We start from the raw sequence: 14,459 nt of genomic DNA on the forward strand, positions 1-14,459 counted from the left end.
GTTTTCTGGATGAATTGAGTCCTACTGCCAATTCTGAGATACAGCTTTGGTCTAACTCCTAAGGAAAAGCTTCCATTTCAAAATTGAATGTGTTTTGTGGTTTGCAGACTGTGTGGACCATGAATATGTGTTTCTTCTGCAAATCTGAGCTCTATGTCAAAAGTTACGTTTTCTGGCTGTATTGAGTCCGACTGCCAATTCTGAGATACACTTTGGTCTAACTCCTAAGGGAAAGCTCGTACTTGAAAATTGAATGTGTTTTGTGCTTTTCAGACTGTGTGGACCATGAATATGTGTTTCTTTTGCAAATCTGAGCTCTGTATCAAAGGTAAGTTTTCTGGATGAATTGAGTCCTACTGCCAATTCTGAGATACAGCTTTGGTCTAACTCCTAAGGAAAAGCTTCCATTTCAAAATTGAATGTGTTTTGTGGTTTGCAGACTGTGTGGACCATGAATATGTGTTTCTTCTGCAAATCTGAGCTCTATGTCAAAAGTTACGTTTTCTGGCTGTATTGAGTCCGACTGCCAATTCTGAGATACACTTTGGTCTAACTCCTAAGGGAAAGCTCGTACTTGAAAATTGAATGTGTTTTGTGCTTTTCAGACTGTGTGGACCATGAATATGTGTTTCTTTTGCAAATCTGAGCTCTGTATAAAAGGTACGTTTTCTGGATGAATTGAGTCCTACTGCCAATTCTGAGATACAGCTTTGGTCTAACTCCTAAGGAAAAGCTTCCATTTCAAAATTGAATGTGTTTTGTGCTTTTGAGACAGTGGGAAACATGAATATGTGTTTCTTTTGCAAATCTGAGCTCTGTGTCAAAACTTATCGTTTCTGGCTGATTTGAGTCCTACTCCCAATTCTGAGACACAGCTTTGGTCTAACTCCTAAGGGAAAGCTCGTACTTGAAAATTGAATGTGTTTTGTGCTTTTCAGACTGTGTGGACCATGAATATGTGTTTCTTTTGCAAATCTGAGCTCTGTATCAAAGGTAAGTTTTCTGGATGAATTGAGTCCTACTGCCAATTCTGAGATACAGATTTGGTCTAACTCCTAAGGAAAAGCTTCCATTTCAAAATTGAATGTGTTTTGTGGTTTGCAGACTGTGTGGACCATGAATATGTGTTTCTTCTGCAAATCTGAGCTCTATGTCAAAAGTTACGTTTTCTGGCTGTATTGAGTCCGACTGCCAATTCTGAGATACACTTTGGTCTAACTCCTAAGGGAAAGCTCGTACTTGAAAATTGAATGTGTTTTGTGCTTTGCAGACTGTGTGGACCATTAATATGTGTTTCTTTTGCAAATCTGAGCTCTGTATCAAAGGTAAGTTTTCTGGATGAATTGAGTCCTACTGCCAATTCTGAGATACACTTTGGTCTAACTCCTAAGGGAAAGCTCGTACTTGAAAATTGAATCTGTTTTGTGCTTTTCAGACTGTGTGGACCATAAATATGTGTTTCTTCTACAAATCTGAGCTCTATGTCAAAATTTACGTTTTCTGGCTCTCTTGAGTCCGACTGCCAATTCTGAGATACACTTTGGTCTAACTCCTCAGGGAAAGCTCGTACTTGAAAATTGAATGTGTTTTGTGCTTTTCAGACTGTGTGGACCATGAATATGTGTTTCTTTTGCAAATCTGAGCTCTGTATCAAAGGTACGTTTTCTGGATGAATTGAGTCCTACTGCCAATTCTGAGATACAGCTTTGGTCTAACTCCTAAGGAAAAGCTTCCATTTCAAAATTGAATGTGTTTTGTGGTTTGCAGACTGTGTGGACCATGAATATGTGTTTCTTCTGCAAATCTGAGCTCTATGTCAAAAGTTACGTTTTCTGGCTGTATTGAGTCCGACTGCCAATTCTGAGATACACTTTGGTCTAACTCCTAAGGGAAAGCTCGTACTTGAAAATTGAATGTGTTTTGTGCTTTTCAGACTGTGTGGACCATGAATATGTGTTTCTTTTGCAAATCTGAGCTCTGTATCAAAGGTACGTTTTCTGGATGAATTGAGTCCTACTGCCAATTCTGAGATACAGCTTTGGTCTAACTCCTAAGGAAAAGCTTCCATTTCAAAATTGAATGTGTTTTGTGCTTTTCAGACTGTGTGGACCATGAATATGTGTTTCTTCTGCAAATCTGAGCTCTATGTCAAAAGTTACGTTTTCTGGCTGTATTGAGTCCGACTGCCAATTCTGAGATACACTTTGGTCTAACTCCTAAGGGAAAGCTCGTACTTGAAAATTGAATGTGTTTTGTGCTTTTCAGACTGTGTGGACCATGAATATGTGTTTCTTTTGCAAATCTGAGCTCTGTATAAAAGGTACGTTTTCTGGATGAATTGAGTCCTACTGCCAATTCTGAGATACAGCTTTGGTCTAACTCCTAAGGAAAAGCTTCCATTTCAAAATTGAATGTGTTTTGTGCTTTTGAGACAGTGGGAAACATGAATATGTGTTTCTTTTGCAAATCTGAGCTCTGTGTCAAAACTTATCGTTTCTGGCTGATTTGAGTCCTACTCCCAATTCTGAGACACAGCTTTGGTCTAACTCCTAAGGGAAAGCTCGTACTTGAAAATTGAATGTGTTTTGTGCTTTTCAGACTGTGTGGACCATGAATATGTGTTTCTTTTGCAAATCTGAGCTCTGTATCAAAGGTAAGTTTTCTGGATGAATTGAGTCCTACTGCCAATTCTGAGATACAGATTTGGTCTAACTCCTAAGGAAAAGCTTCCATTTCAAAATTGAATGTGTTTTGTGGTTTGCAGACTGTGTGGACCATGAATATGTGTTTCTTCTGCAAATCTGAGCTCTATGTCAAAAGTTACGTTTTCTGGCTGTATTGAGTCCGACTGCCAATTCTGAGATACACTTTGGTCTAACTCCTAAGGGAAAGCTCGTACTTGAAAATTGAATGTGTTTTGTGCTTTGCAGACTGTGTGGACCATTAATATGTGTTTCTTTTGCAAATCTGAGCTCTGTATCAAAGGTAAGTTTTCTGGATGAATTGAGTCCTACTGCCAATTCTGAGATACACTTTGGTCTAACTCCTAAGGGAAAGCTCGTACTTGAAAATTGAATCTGTTTTGTGCTTTTCAGACTGTGTGGACCATAAATATGTGTTTCTTCTACAAATCTGAGCTCTATGTCAAAATTTACGTTTTCTGGCTCTCTTGAGTCCGACTGCCAATTCTGAGATACACTTTGGTCTAACTCCTCAGGGAAAGCTCGTACTTGAAAATTGAATGTGTTTTGTGCTTTTCAGACTGTGTGGACCATGAATATGTGTTTCTTTTGCAAATCTGAGCTCTGTATCAAAGGTACGTTTTCTGGATGAATTGAGTCCTACTGCCAATTCTGAGATACAGCTTTGGTCTAACTCCTAAGGAAAAGCTTCCATTTCAAAATTGAATGTGTTTTGTGGTTTGCAGACTGTGTGGACCATGAATATGTGTTTCTTCTGCAAATCTGAGCTCTATGTCAAAAGTTACGTTTTCTGGCTGTATTGAGTCCGACTGCCAATTCTGAGATACACTTTGGTCTAACTCCTAAGGGAAAGCTCGTACTTGAAAATTGAATGTGTTTTGTGCTTTTCAGACTGTGTGGACCATGAATATGTGTTTCTTTTGCAAATCTGAGCTCTGTATCAAAGGTACGTTTTCTGGATGAATTGAGTCCTACTGCCAATTCTGAGATACAGCTTTGGTCTAACTCCTAAGGAAAAGCTTCCATTTCAAAATTGAATGTGTTTTGTGCTTTTCAGACTGTGTGGACCATGAATATGTGTTTCTTCTGCAAATCTGAGCTCTATGTCAAAAGTTACGTTTTCTGGCTGTATTGAGTCCGACTGCCAATTCTGAGATACACTTTGGTCTAACTCCTAAGGGAAAGCTCGTACTTGAAAATTGAATGTGTTTTGTGCTTTTCAGACTGTGTGGACCATGAATATGTGTTTCTTCTGCAAATCTGAGCTCTATGTCAAAAGTTAGGTTTTCTTGCTGTATTGAGTCCGACTGCCAATTCTGAAATATAGCTTTGGTCTAAGTAGTCAGGGAAAGCTCCTACCTTTAAATTGAATGTGTTGTGTCCTTTTGAGACAGTGGGAAACATGAATATGTGTTTCTTTTGCAAATCTGAGCTCTGTGTCAAAACTTTTGGTTTCTGGCTGATTTGAGTCCTACTCCCAATTCTGAGACACAGGTTTGGTCTAACTCCTAAGGGAAAGCTCGTACTTGAAAATTGCATGTGTTTTGTGCTTTTCAGACTGTGTGGACCATGAATATGTGTTTCTTTTGCAAATCTGAGCTCTGTGTCAAAACTTTTGGTTTCTGGCTGATTTGAGTCCTACTCCCAATTCTGAGACACAGGTTTGGTCTAACTCCTAAGGGAAAGCTCGTACTTGAAAATTGCATGTGTTTTGTGCTTTTCAGACTGTGTGGACCATGAATATGTGTTTCTTTTGCAAATCTGAGCTCTGTATCAAATGTAAGTTTTCTGGATGAATTGAGTCCTACTGCCAATTCTGAGATACAGCTTTGGTCTAACTCCTAAGGAAAAGCTTCCATTTCAAAATTGAATGTGTTTTGTGGTTTACAGACTGTGTGGACCATGAATATGTGTTTCTTCTGCAAATCTGAGCTCTATGTCAAAAGTTACGTTTTCTGGCTGTATTGAGTCCGACTGCCAATTCTGAGATACACTTTGGTCTAACTCCTAAGGGAAAGCTCGTACTTGAAAATTGAATGTGTTTTGTGCTTTTCAGACTGTGTGGACCATGAATATGTGTTTCTTTTGCAAATCTGAGCTCTGTATCAAAGGTACGTTTTCTGGATGAATTGAGTCCTACTGCCAATTCTGAGATACAGCTTGGGTCTAACTCCTAAGGAAAAGCTTCCATTTCAAAATTGAATGTGTTTTGTGCTTTTGAGACAGTGGGAAACATGAATATGTGTTTCTTTTGCAAATCTGAGCTCTGTGTCAAAACTTATGGTTTCTGGCTGATTTGAGTCCTACTCCCAATTCTGAGACACAGCTTTGGTCTAACTCCTAAGGGAAAGCTCGTACTTGAAAATTGCATGTGTTTTGTGCTTTTCAGACTGTGTGGACCATGAATATGTGTTTCTTTTGCAAATCTGAGCTCTGTATCAAAGGTAAGTTTTCTGGATGAATTGAGTCCTACTGCCAATTCTGAGATACAGCTTTGGTCTAACTCCTAAGGAAAAGCTTCCATTTCATAATTGAATGTGTTTTGTGGTTTGCAGACTGTGTGGACCATGAATATGTGTTTCTTCTGCAAATCTGAGCTCTATGTCAAAAGTTACGTTTTCTGGCTGTATTGAGTCCGACAGCCAATTCTGAGATACACTTTGGTCTAACTCCTAAGGGAAAGCTCGTACTTGAAAATTGAATGTGTTTTGTGCTTTTCAGACTGTGTGGACCATGAATATGTGTTTCTTTTGCAAATCTGAGCTCTGTATCAAAGGTACGTTTTCTGGATGAATTGAGTCCTACTGCCAATTCTGAGATACAGCTTTAGTCTAACTCCTAAGGAAAAGCTTCCATTTCAAAATTGAATGTGTTTTGTGCTTTTGAGACAGTGGGAAACATGAATATGTGTTTCTTTTGCAAATCTGAGCTCTGTGTCAAAACTTATCGTTTCTGGCTGATTTGAGTACTACTCCCAATTCTGAGACACAGGTTTGGTCTAACTCCTAAGGGAAAGCTCGTACTTGAAAATTGCATGTGTTTTGTGCTTTTCAGACTGTGTGGACCATGAATATGTGTTTCTTTTGCAAATCTGAGCTCTGTATCAAAGGTAAGTTTTCTGGATGAATTGAGTCCTACTGCCAATTCTGAGATACAGCTTTGGTCTATCTCCTAAGGAAAAGCTTCCATTTCAAAATTGAATGTGTTTTGTGGTTTGCAGACTGTGTGGACCATGAATATGTGTTTCTTCTGCAAATCTGAGCTCTATGTCAAAAGTTACATTTTCTGGCTGTATTGAGTCCGACTGCCAATTCTGAGATACACTTTGGTCTAACTCCTAAGGGAAAGCTCGTACTTGAAAATTGAATGTGTTTTGTGCTTTTCAGACTGTGTGGACCATGAATATGTGTTTCTTTTGCAAATCTGAGCTCTGTATAAAAGGTACGTTTTCTGGATGAATTGAATCCTACTGCCAATTCTGAGATACAGCTTTGGTCTAACTCCTAAGGAAAAGCTTCCATTTCAAAATTGAATGTGTTTTGTGCTTTTGAGACAGTGGGAAACATGAATATGTGTTTCTTTTGCAAATCTGAGCTCTGTGTCAAAACTTATCGTTTCTGGCTGATTTGAGTCCTACTCCCAATTCTGAGACACAGCTTTGGTCTAACTACTAAGGGAAAGCTCGTACTTGAAAATTGAATGTGTTTTGTGCTTTTCAGACTGTGTGGACCATGAATATGTGTTTCTTTTGCAAATCTGAGCTCTGTGTCAAAAGTTAAGTTTTCTGGCTGAATTGAGTCCTACTGCCAATTCTGAAATACAGCTTTGGACTTAGTAGTCAGGGAAAGCTCCTACCTTTAAATTGAATGTGTTGTGTCCTTTTGAGACAATGGGAAACATGAATATGTGTTTCTTTTGCAAATCTGAGCTGTGTGTCAAAACTTATGGTTTCTGGATGATTTGAGTCCTACTCCCAATTCTGAGACACAGCTTTGGTCTAACTCCTAAGGGAAAGCTCGTACTTGAAAATTGAATGTGTTTTGTGCTTTTCATACTGTGTGGACCATGAATATGTGTTTCTTTTGCAAATCTGAGCTCTGTATCAAAGGTTCGTTTTCTGGATGAATTGAGTCCGACTGCCAATTCTGAGATACACTTTGGTCTAACTCCTAAGGAAAAGCTTCCATTTCAAAATTGAATGTGTTTTGTGCTTTTCAGACTGTGTGGACCATGAATATGTGTTTCTTTTGCAAATCTGAGCTCTGTATCAAAGGTAAGTTTTCTGGATGAATTGAGTCCTACTGCCAATTCTGAGATACACTTTGGTCTAACTCCTAAGGGAAAGCTCGTACTTGAAAATTGAATCTGTTTTGTGCTTTTCAGACTGTGTGGACCATAAATATGTGTTTCTTTTGCAAATCTGGGCTCTGTGTCAAAAGTTAAGTTTTCTGACTGAATTGAGTCCTACTGCCAAGTCTGAAATATAGCTTTGGACTAAGTAGTCAGGGAAAGCTCCTACCTTTAAATTGAATGTGTTGTGTCCTTTTGAGAAAGTGGGAAACATGAATATGTGTTTCTTCTGCAAATCTGAGCTCTGTGTCAAAACTTATGGTTTCTGGCTGACTTGAGTCCTACTCCCAATTCTGAGACACAGCTTTGGTCTAACTCCTAAGGAAAAGCTTCCATTTCAAAATTGAATGTGTTTTGTGCTTTGCAGACTGTGTGGACCATGAATATGTGTTTCTTTTGCAAATCTGAGCTCTGTATCAAAGGTAAGTTTTCTGGATGAATTGAGTCCTACTGCCAATTCTGAGATACACTTTGGTCTAACTCCTAAGGGAAAACTCGTACTTGAAAATTGAATGTGTTTTGTGCTTTTTCAGACTGTGTGGACCATGAATATGTGTTTCTTTTGCAAATCTGAGCTCTGTATCAAAGGTACGTTTTCTGGATGAATTGAGTCCTACTGCCAATTCTGAGATACAGCTTTGGTCTAACTCCTAAGGAAAAGCTTCCATTTCAAAATTGAATGTGTTTTGTGCTTTTCAGACTGTGTGGACCATGAATATGTGTTTCTTTTGCAAATCTGAGCTCTGTATCAAAGGTAAGTTTTCTGGATGAATTGAGTCCTACTGCCAATTCTGAGATACAGCTTTGGTCTAACTCCTAAGGAAAAGCTTCCATTTCAAAATTGAATGTGTTTTGTGCTTTTCAGACTGTGTGGACCATGAATATGTGTTTCTTCTGCAAATCTGAGCTCTATGTCAAAAGTTAAGTTTTCTGGCTGAATTGAGTCCTACTGCCAATTCTGAGATACACTTTGGTCTAACTCCTAAGGGAAAGCTCGTACTTGAAAATTGAATGTGTTTTGTGCTTTTCAGACTGTGTGGACCATGAATATGTGTTTCTTTTGCAAATCTGAGCTCTGTGTCAAAAGTTAAGTTTTCTGGCTGAATTGAGTCCTACTGCCAATTCTGAAATATAGCTTTGGACTAAGTAGTCAGGGAAAGCTCCTACCTTTAAATTGAATGTGTTGTGTCCTTTTGAGACAATGGGAAACATGAATATGTGTTTCTTTTGCAAATCTCAGCTCTGTGTCAAAACTTATGGTTTCTGGATGATTTGAGTCCTACTCCCAATTCTGAGACACAGCTTTGGTCTAACTCCTAAGGGAAAGCTCGTACTTGAAAATTGAATGTGTTTTGTGCTTTTCAGACTGTGTGGACCATGAATATGTGTTTCTTTTGCAAATCTGAGCTCTGTATCAAAGGTACGTTTTCTGGACGAATTGAGTCCTACTGCCAATTCTGAGATACAGCTTTGGTCTAACTCCTAAGGAAAAGCTTCCATTTCAAAATTGAATGTGTTTTGTACTTTTCAGACTGTGTGGACCATGAATATGTGTTTCTTCTGCAAATCTGAGCTCTATGTCAAAAGTTACGTTTTCTGGCTGAATTGAGTCCTACTGCCAATTCTGAGATACACTTTGGTCTAACTCCTAAGGGAAAGCTCGTACTTGAAAATTGAATGTGTTTTGTGCTTTTCAGACTGTGTCGACCATGAAAATGTGTTTCTTTTGCAAATCTGAGCTCTGTATCAAAGGTAAATTTTCTGGTTGAATTGAGTCCTACTGCCAATTCTGAGATACAGCTTTGGTCTAACTCCTAAGGAAAAGCTTCCATTTCAAAATTGAATGTATTTTGTGCTTTTCAGACTGTGTGGACCATGAATATGTGTTTCTTTTGCAAATCTGAGCTCTGTGTCAAAAGTTAAGTTTTCTGGCTGAATTGAGTCCTACTGCCAATTCTGAAATATAGCTTTGGACTAAGTAGTCATGGAAAGCTCCTACCTTTAAATTGAATGTGTTGTGTCCTTTTGAGACAATGGGAAACATGAATATGTGTTTCTTTTGCAAATCTGAGCTCTGTGTCAAAACTTATGGTTTCTGGATGATTTGAGTCCTACTCCCAATTCTGAGACGCAGCTTTGGTCTAACTCCTAAGGGAAAGCTTCCATTTCAAAATTGAATGTGTTTTGTTCTTTTCAGACTGTGTGGACCATGAATATGTGTTTCTTCTGAAAATCTGAGCTCTGTATCAAAGGTACGTTTTCTGGATGAATTGAGTCCTACTGCCAATTCTGAGATACACTTTGGTCTAACTCCTAAGGGAAAACTCGTACTTGAAAATTGAATGTGTTTTGTGCTTTTCAGACTGTGTGGACCATGAATATGTGTTTCTTTTGCAAATCTGAGCTCTGTGTCAAAAGTTAAGTTTTCTGGCTGAATTGAGTCCTACTGCCAATTCTGAAATATAGCTTTGGACTAAGTAGTCAGGGAAAGCTCCTACCTTTAAATTGAATGTGTTGTGTCCTTTTGAGACAATGGGAAACATGAATATGTGTTTCTTTTGCAAATCTCAGCTCTGTGTCAAAACTTATGGTTTCTGGATGATTTGAGTCCTACTCCCAATTCTGAGACACAGCTTTGGTCTAACTCCTAAGGGAAAGCTCGTACTTGAAAATTGAATGTGTTTTGTGCTTTTCAGACTGTGTGGCCATGAATATGTGTTTCTTCTGCAAATCTGAGCTCTATGTCAAAAGTTACGTTTTCTGGCTGAATTGAGTCCTACTGCCAATTCTGAGATACACTTTGGTCTAACTCCTAAGGTAAAGCTCGTACTTGAAAATTGAATGTGTTTTGTGCTTTTCAGACTGTGTGGACCATGAATATGTGTTTCTTTTGCAAATCTGAGCTCTGTGTCAAAAGTTAAGTTTTCTGGCTGAATTGAGTCCTACTGCCAATTCTGAAATATAGCTTTGGACTAAGTAGTCAGGGAAAGCTCCTACCTTTAAATTGAATGTGTTGTGTCCTTTTGAGACAATGGGAAACATGAATATGTGTTTCTTTTGCAAATCTCAGCTCTGTGTCAAAACTTATGGTTTCTGGATGATTTGAGTCCTACTCCCAATTCTGAGACACAGCTTTGGTCTAACTCCTAAGGGAAAGCTCGTACTTGAAAATTGAATGTGTTTTGTGCTTTTCAGACTGTGTGGCCATGAATATGTGTTTCTTCTGCAAATCTGAGCTCTATGTCAAAAGTTACGTTTTCTGGCTGAATTGAGTCCTACTGCCAATTCTGAGATACACTTTGGTCTAACTCCTAAGGGAAAGCTCGTACTTGAAAATTGAATGTGTTTTGTGCTTTTCAGACTGTGTGGACCATGAATATGTGTTTCTTTTGCAAATCTGAGCTCTGTGTCAAAAGTTAAGTTTTCTGGCTGAATTGAGTCCTACTGCCAATTCTGAAATATAGCTTTGGACTAAGTAGTCAGGGAAAGCTCCTACCTTTAAATTGAATGTGTTGTGTCCTTTTGAGACAATGGGAAACATGAATATGTGTTTCTTTTGCAAATCTCAGCTCTGTGTCAAAACTTATGGTTTCTGGATGATTTGAGTCCTACTCCCAATTCTGAGACACAGCTTTGGTCTAACTCCTAAGGGAAAGCTCGTACTTGAAAATTGAATGTGTTTTGTGCTTTTCAGACTGTGTGGACCATGAATATGTGTTTCTTTTGCAAATCTGAGCTCTGTATCAAAGGTACGTTTTCTGGATGAATTGAGTCCTACTGCCAATTCTGAGATACAGCTTTGGTCTAACTCCTAAGGAAAAGCTTCCATTTCAAAATTGAATGTGTTTTGTGCTTTTCAGACTGTGTGGACCATGAATATGTGTTTCTTTTGCAAATCTGAGCTCTGTGTCAAAAGTTAAGTTTTCTGGCTGAATTGAGTCCTACTGCCAATTCTGAAATATAGCTTTGGACTAAGTAGTCATGGAAAGCTCCTACCTTTAAATTGAATGTGTTGTGTCCTTTTGAGACAATGGGAAACATGAATATGTGTTTCTTTTGGAAATCTCAGCTCTGTGTCAAAACTTATGGTTTCTGGATGATTTGAGTCCTACTCCCAATTCTGAGACACAGCTTTGGTCTAACTCCTAAGGGAAAGCTTCCATTTCAAAATTGAATGTGTTTTGTGCTTTTCAGACTGTGTGGACCATGAATATGTGTTTCTTCTGCAAATCTGAGCTCTATGTCAAAAGTTACGTTTTCTGGCTGAATTGAGTCCTACTGCCAATTCTGAGATACACTTTGGTCTAACTCCTAAGGGAAAGCTCGTAATTGAAAATTGAATGTGTTTTGTGCTTTTCAGACTGTGTGGACCATGAATATGTGTTTCTTTTGCAAATCTGAGCTCTGTATCAAAGGTACGTTTTCTGGATGAATTGAGTCCTACTGCCAATTCTGAGATACAGCTTTGGTCTAACTCCTAAGGAAAAGCTTCCATTTCAAAATTGAATGTGTTTTGTGCTTTTCAGACTGTGTGGACCATGAATATGTGTTTCTTTTGCAAATCTGAGCTCTGTATCAAAGGTAAGTTTTCTGGATGAATTGAGTCCGACTGCCAATTCTGAGATACACTTTGGTCTAACTCCTCAGGGAAAGCTCGTACTTGAAAATTGAATGTGTTTTGTGCTTTTCAGACTGTGTGGACCATGAATATGTGTTTCTTCTGCAAATCTGAGCTCTATGTCAAAAGTTACGTTTTCTGGCTGAATTGAGTCCGACTGCCAATTCTGAGATACACTTTGGTCTAACTCCTAAGGGAAAGCTCGTACTTGAAAATTGAATGTGTTTTGTGCTTTTCAGACTGTGTGGACCATGAATATGTGTTTCTTTTGCAAATCTGAGCTCTGTATCAAAGGTACGTTTTCTGGATGAATTGAGTCCTACTGCCAATTCTGATATACAGCTTTGGTCTAACTCCTAAGGAAAAGCTTCCATTTCAAAATTGAATGTGTTTTGTGCTTTTCAGACTGTGTGGACCATGAATATGTGTTTCTTTTGCAAATCTGAGCTCTGTGTCAAAAGTTAAGTTTTCTGGCTGAATTGCGTCCTACTGCCAATTCTGAAATATAGCTTTGGACTAAGTAGTCAGGGAAAGCTCCTACCTTTAAATTGAATGTGTTGTGTCCTTTTGAGACAGTGGGAAACATGAATATGTGTTTCTTTTGCAAATCTGAGCTCTGTATCAAAGGTAAATTTTCTGGATGAATTGAGTCCTACTGCCAATTCTGAGATACAGCTTTGGTCTAACTCCTAAGGAAAAGCTTCCATTTCAAAATTGAATGTGTTTTGTGCTTTTCAGACTGTGTGGACCATGAATATATGTTTCTTCTGCAAATCTGAGCTCTATGTCAAAAGTTACGTTTTCTGGCTGTCTTGAGTCTGACTGCCAATTCTGAGATGCACTTTGGTCTAACTCCTAAGGGAAAGCTCGTACTTGAAAATTGAATGTGTTTTGTGCTTTTCAGACTGTGTGGACCATGAATATGTGTTTCTTCTGCAAATCTGAGCTCTATGTCAAAAGTAAGGTTTTCTTGCTGTATTGAGTCCGACTGCCGATTCTGAAATATAGCTTTGGTCTAAGTAGTCAGGGAAAGCTCCTACCTTTAAATTGAATGTGTTGTGTCCTTTTGAGACAGTGGGAAACATGAATATGTGTTTCTTTTGCAAATCTGAGCTCTGTGTCAAAACTTTTGGTTTCTGGCTGATTTGAGTCCTACTGCCAATTCTGAGATACAGCTTTGGTCTAACTCCTAAGGAAAAGCTTCCATTTCATAATTGAATGTGTTTTGTGGTTTGCAGACTGTGTGGACCATGAATATGTGTTTCTTCTGCAAATCTGAGCTCTATGTCAAAAGTTACGTTTTCTGGCTGTATTGAGTCCGACAGCCAATTCTGAGATACACTTTGGTCTAACTCCTAAGGGAAAGCTCGTACTTGAAAATTGAATGTGTTTTGTGCTTTTCAGACTGTGTGGACCATGAATATGTGTTTCTTTTGCAAATCTGAGCTCTGTATCAAAGGTACGTTTTCTGGATGAATTGAGTCCTACTGCCAATTCTGAGATACAGCTTTAGTCTAACTCCTAAGGAAAAGCTTCCATTTCAAAATTGAATGTGTTTTGTGCTTTTGAGACAGTGGGAAACATGAATATGTGTTTCTTTTGCAAATCTGAGCTCTGTGTCAAAACTTATCGTTTCTGGCTGATTTGAGTACTACTCCCAATTCTGAGACAAAGGTTTGGTCTAACTCCTAAGGGAAAGCTCGTACTTGAAAATTGCATGTGTTTTGTGCTTTTCAGACTGTGTGGACCATGAATATGTGTTTCTTTTGCAAATCTGAGCTCTGTATCAAAGGTAAGTTTTCTGGATGAATTGAGTCCTACTGCCAATTCTGAGATACAGCTTTGGTCTATCTCCTAAGGAAAAGCTTCCATTTCAAAATTGAATGTGTTTTGTGGTTTGCAGACTGTGTGGACCATGAATATTTGTTTCTTCTGCAAATCTGAGCTCTATGTCAAAAGTTACATTTTCTGGCTGTATTGAGTCCGACTGCCAATTCTGAGATACACTTTGGTCTAACTCCTAAGGGAAAGCTCGTACTTGAAAATTGAATGTGTTTTGTGCTTTTCAGACTGTGTGGACCATGAATATGTGTTTCTTTTGCAAATCTGAGCTCTGTATCAAAGGTTCGTTTTCTGGATGAATTGAGTCCGACTGCCAATTCTGAGATACACTTTGGTCTAACTCCTAAGGAAAAGCTTCCATTTCAAAATTGAATGTGTTTTGTGCTTTTCAGACTGTGTGGACCATGAATATGTGTTTCTTTTGCAAATCTGAGCTCTGTATCAAAGGTAAGTTTTCTGGATGAATTGAGTCCTACTGCCAATTCTGAGATACACTTTGGTCTAACTCCTAAGGGAAAGCTCGTACTTGAAAATTGAATCTGTTTTGTGCTTTTCAGACTGTGTGGACCATAAATATGTGTTTCTTTTGCAAATCTGGGCTCTGTGTCAAAAGTTAAGTTTTCTGACTGAATTGAGTCCTACTGCCAAGTCTGAAATATAGCTTTGGACTAAGTAGTCAGGGAAAGCTCCTACCTTTAAATTGAATGTGTTGTGTCCTTTTGAGAAAGTGGGAAACATGAATATGTGTTTCTTCTGCAAATCTGAGCTCTGTGTCAAAACTTATGGTTTCTGGCTGACTTGAGTCCTATTCCCAATTCTGAGACACAGCTTTGGTCTAACTCCTAAGGAAAAGCTTCCATTTCAAAATTGAATGTGTTTTGTGCTTTGCAGACTGTGTGGACCATGAATATGTGTTTCTTTTGCAAATCTGAGCTCTGTATCAAAGG

This window comes from Pituophis catenifer, unplaced genomic scaffold, assembly GCF_029215685.1.
Source record: "Pituophis catenifer annectens isolate HBS135680 unplaced genomic scaffold, rPitCat1.0.hap2 SCAF_11, whole genome shotgun sequence".
NCBI classification, from domain to species: domain Eukaryota; kingdom Metazoa; phylum Chordata; class Lepidosauria; order Squamata; family Colubridae; genus Pituophis; species Pituophis catenifer.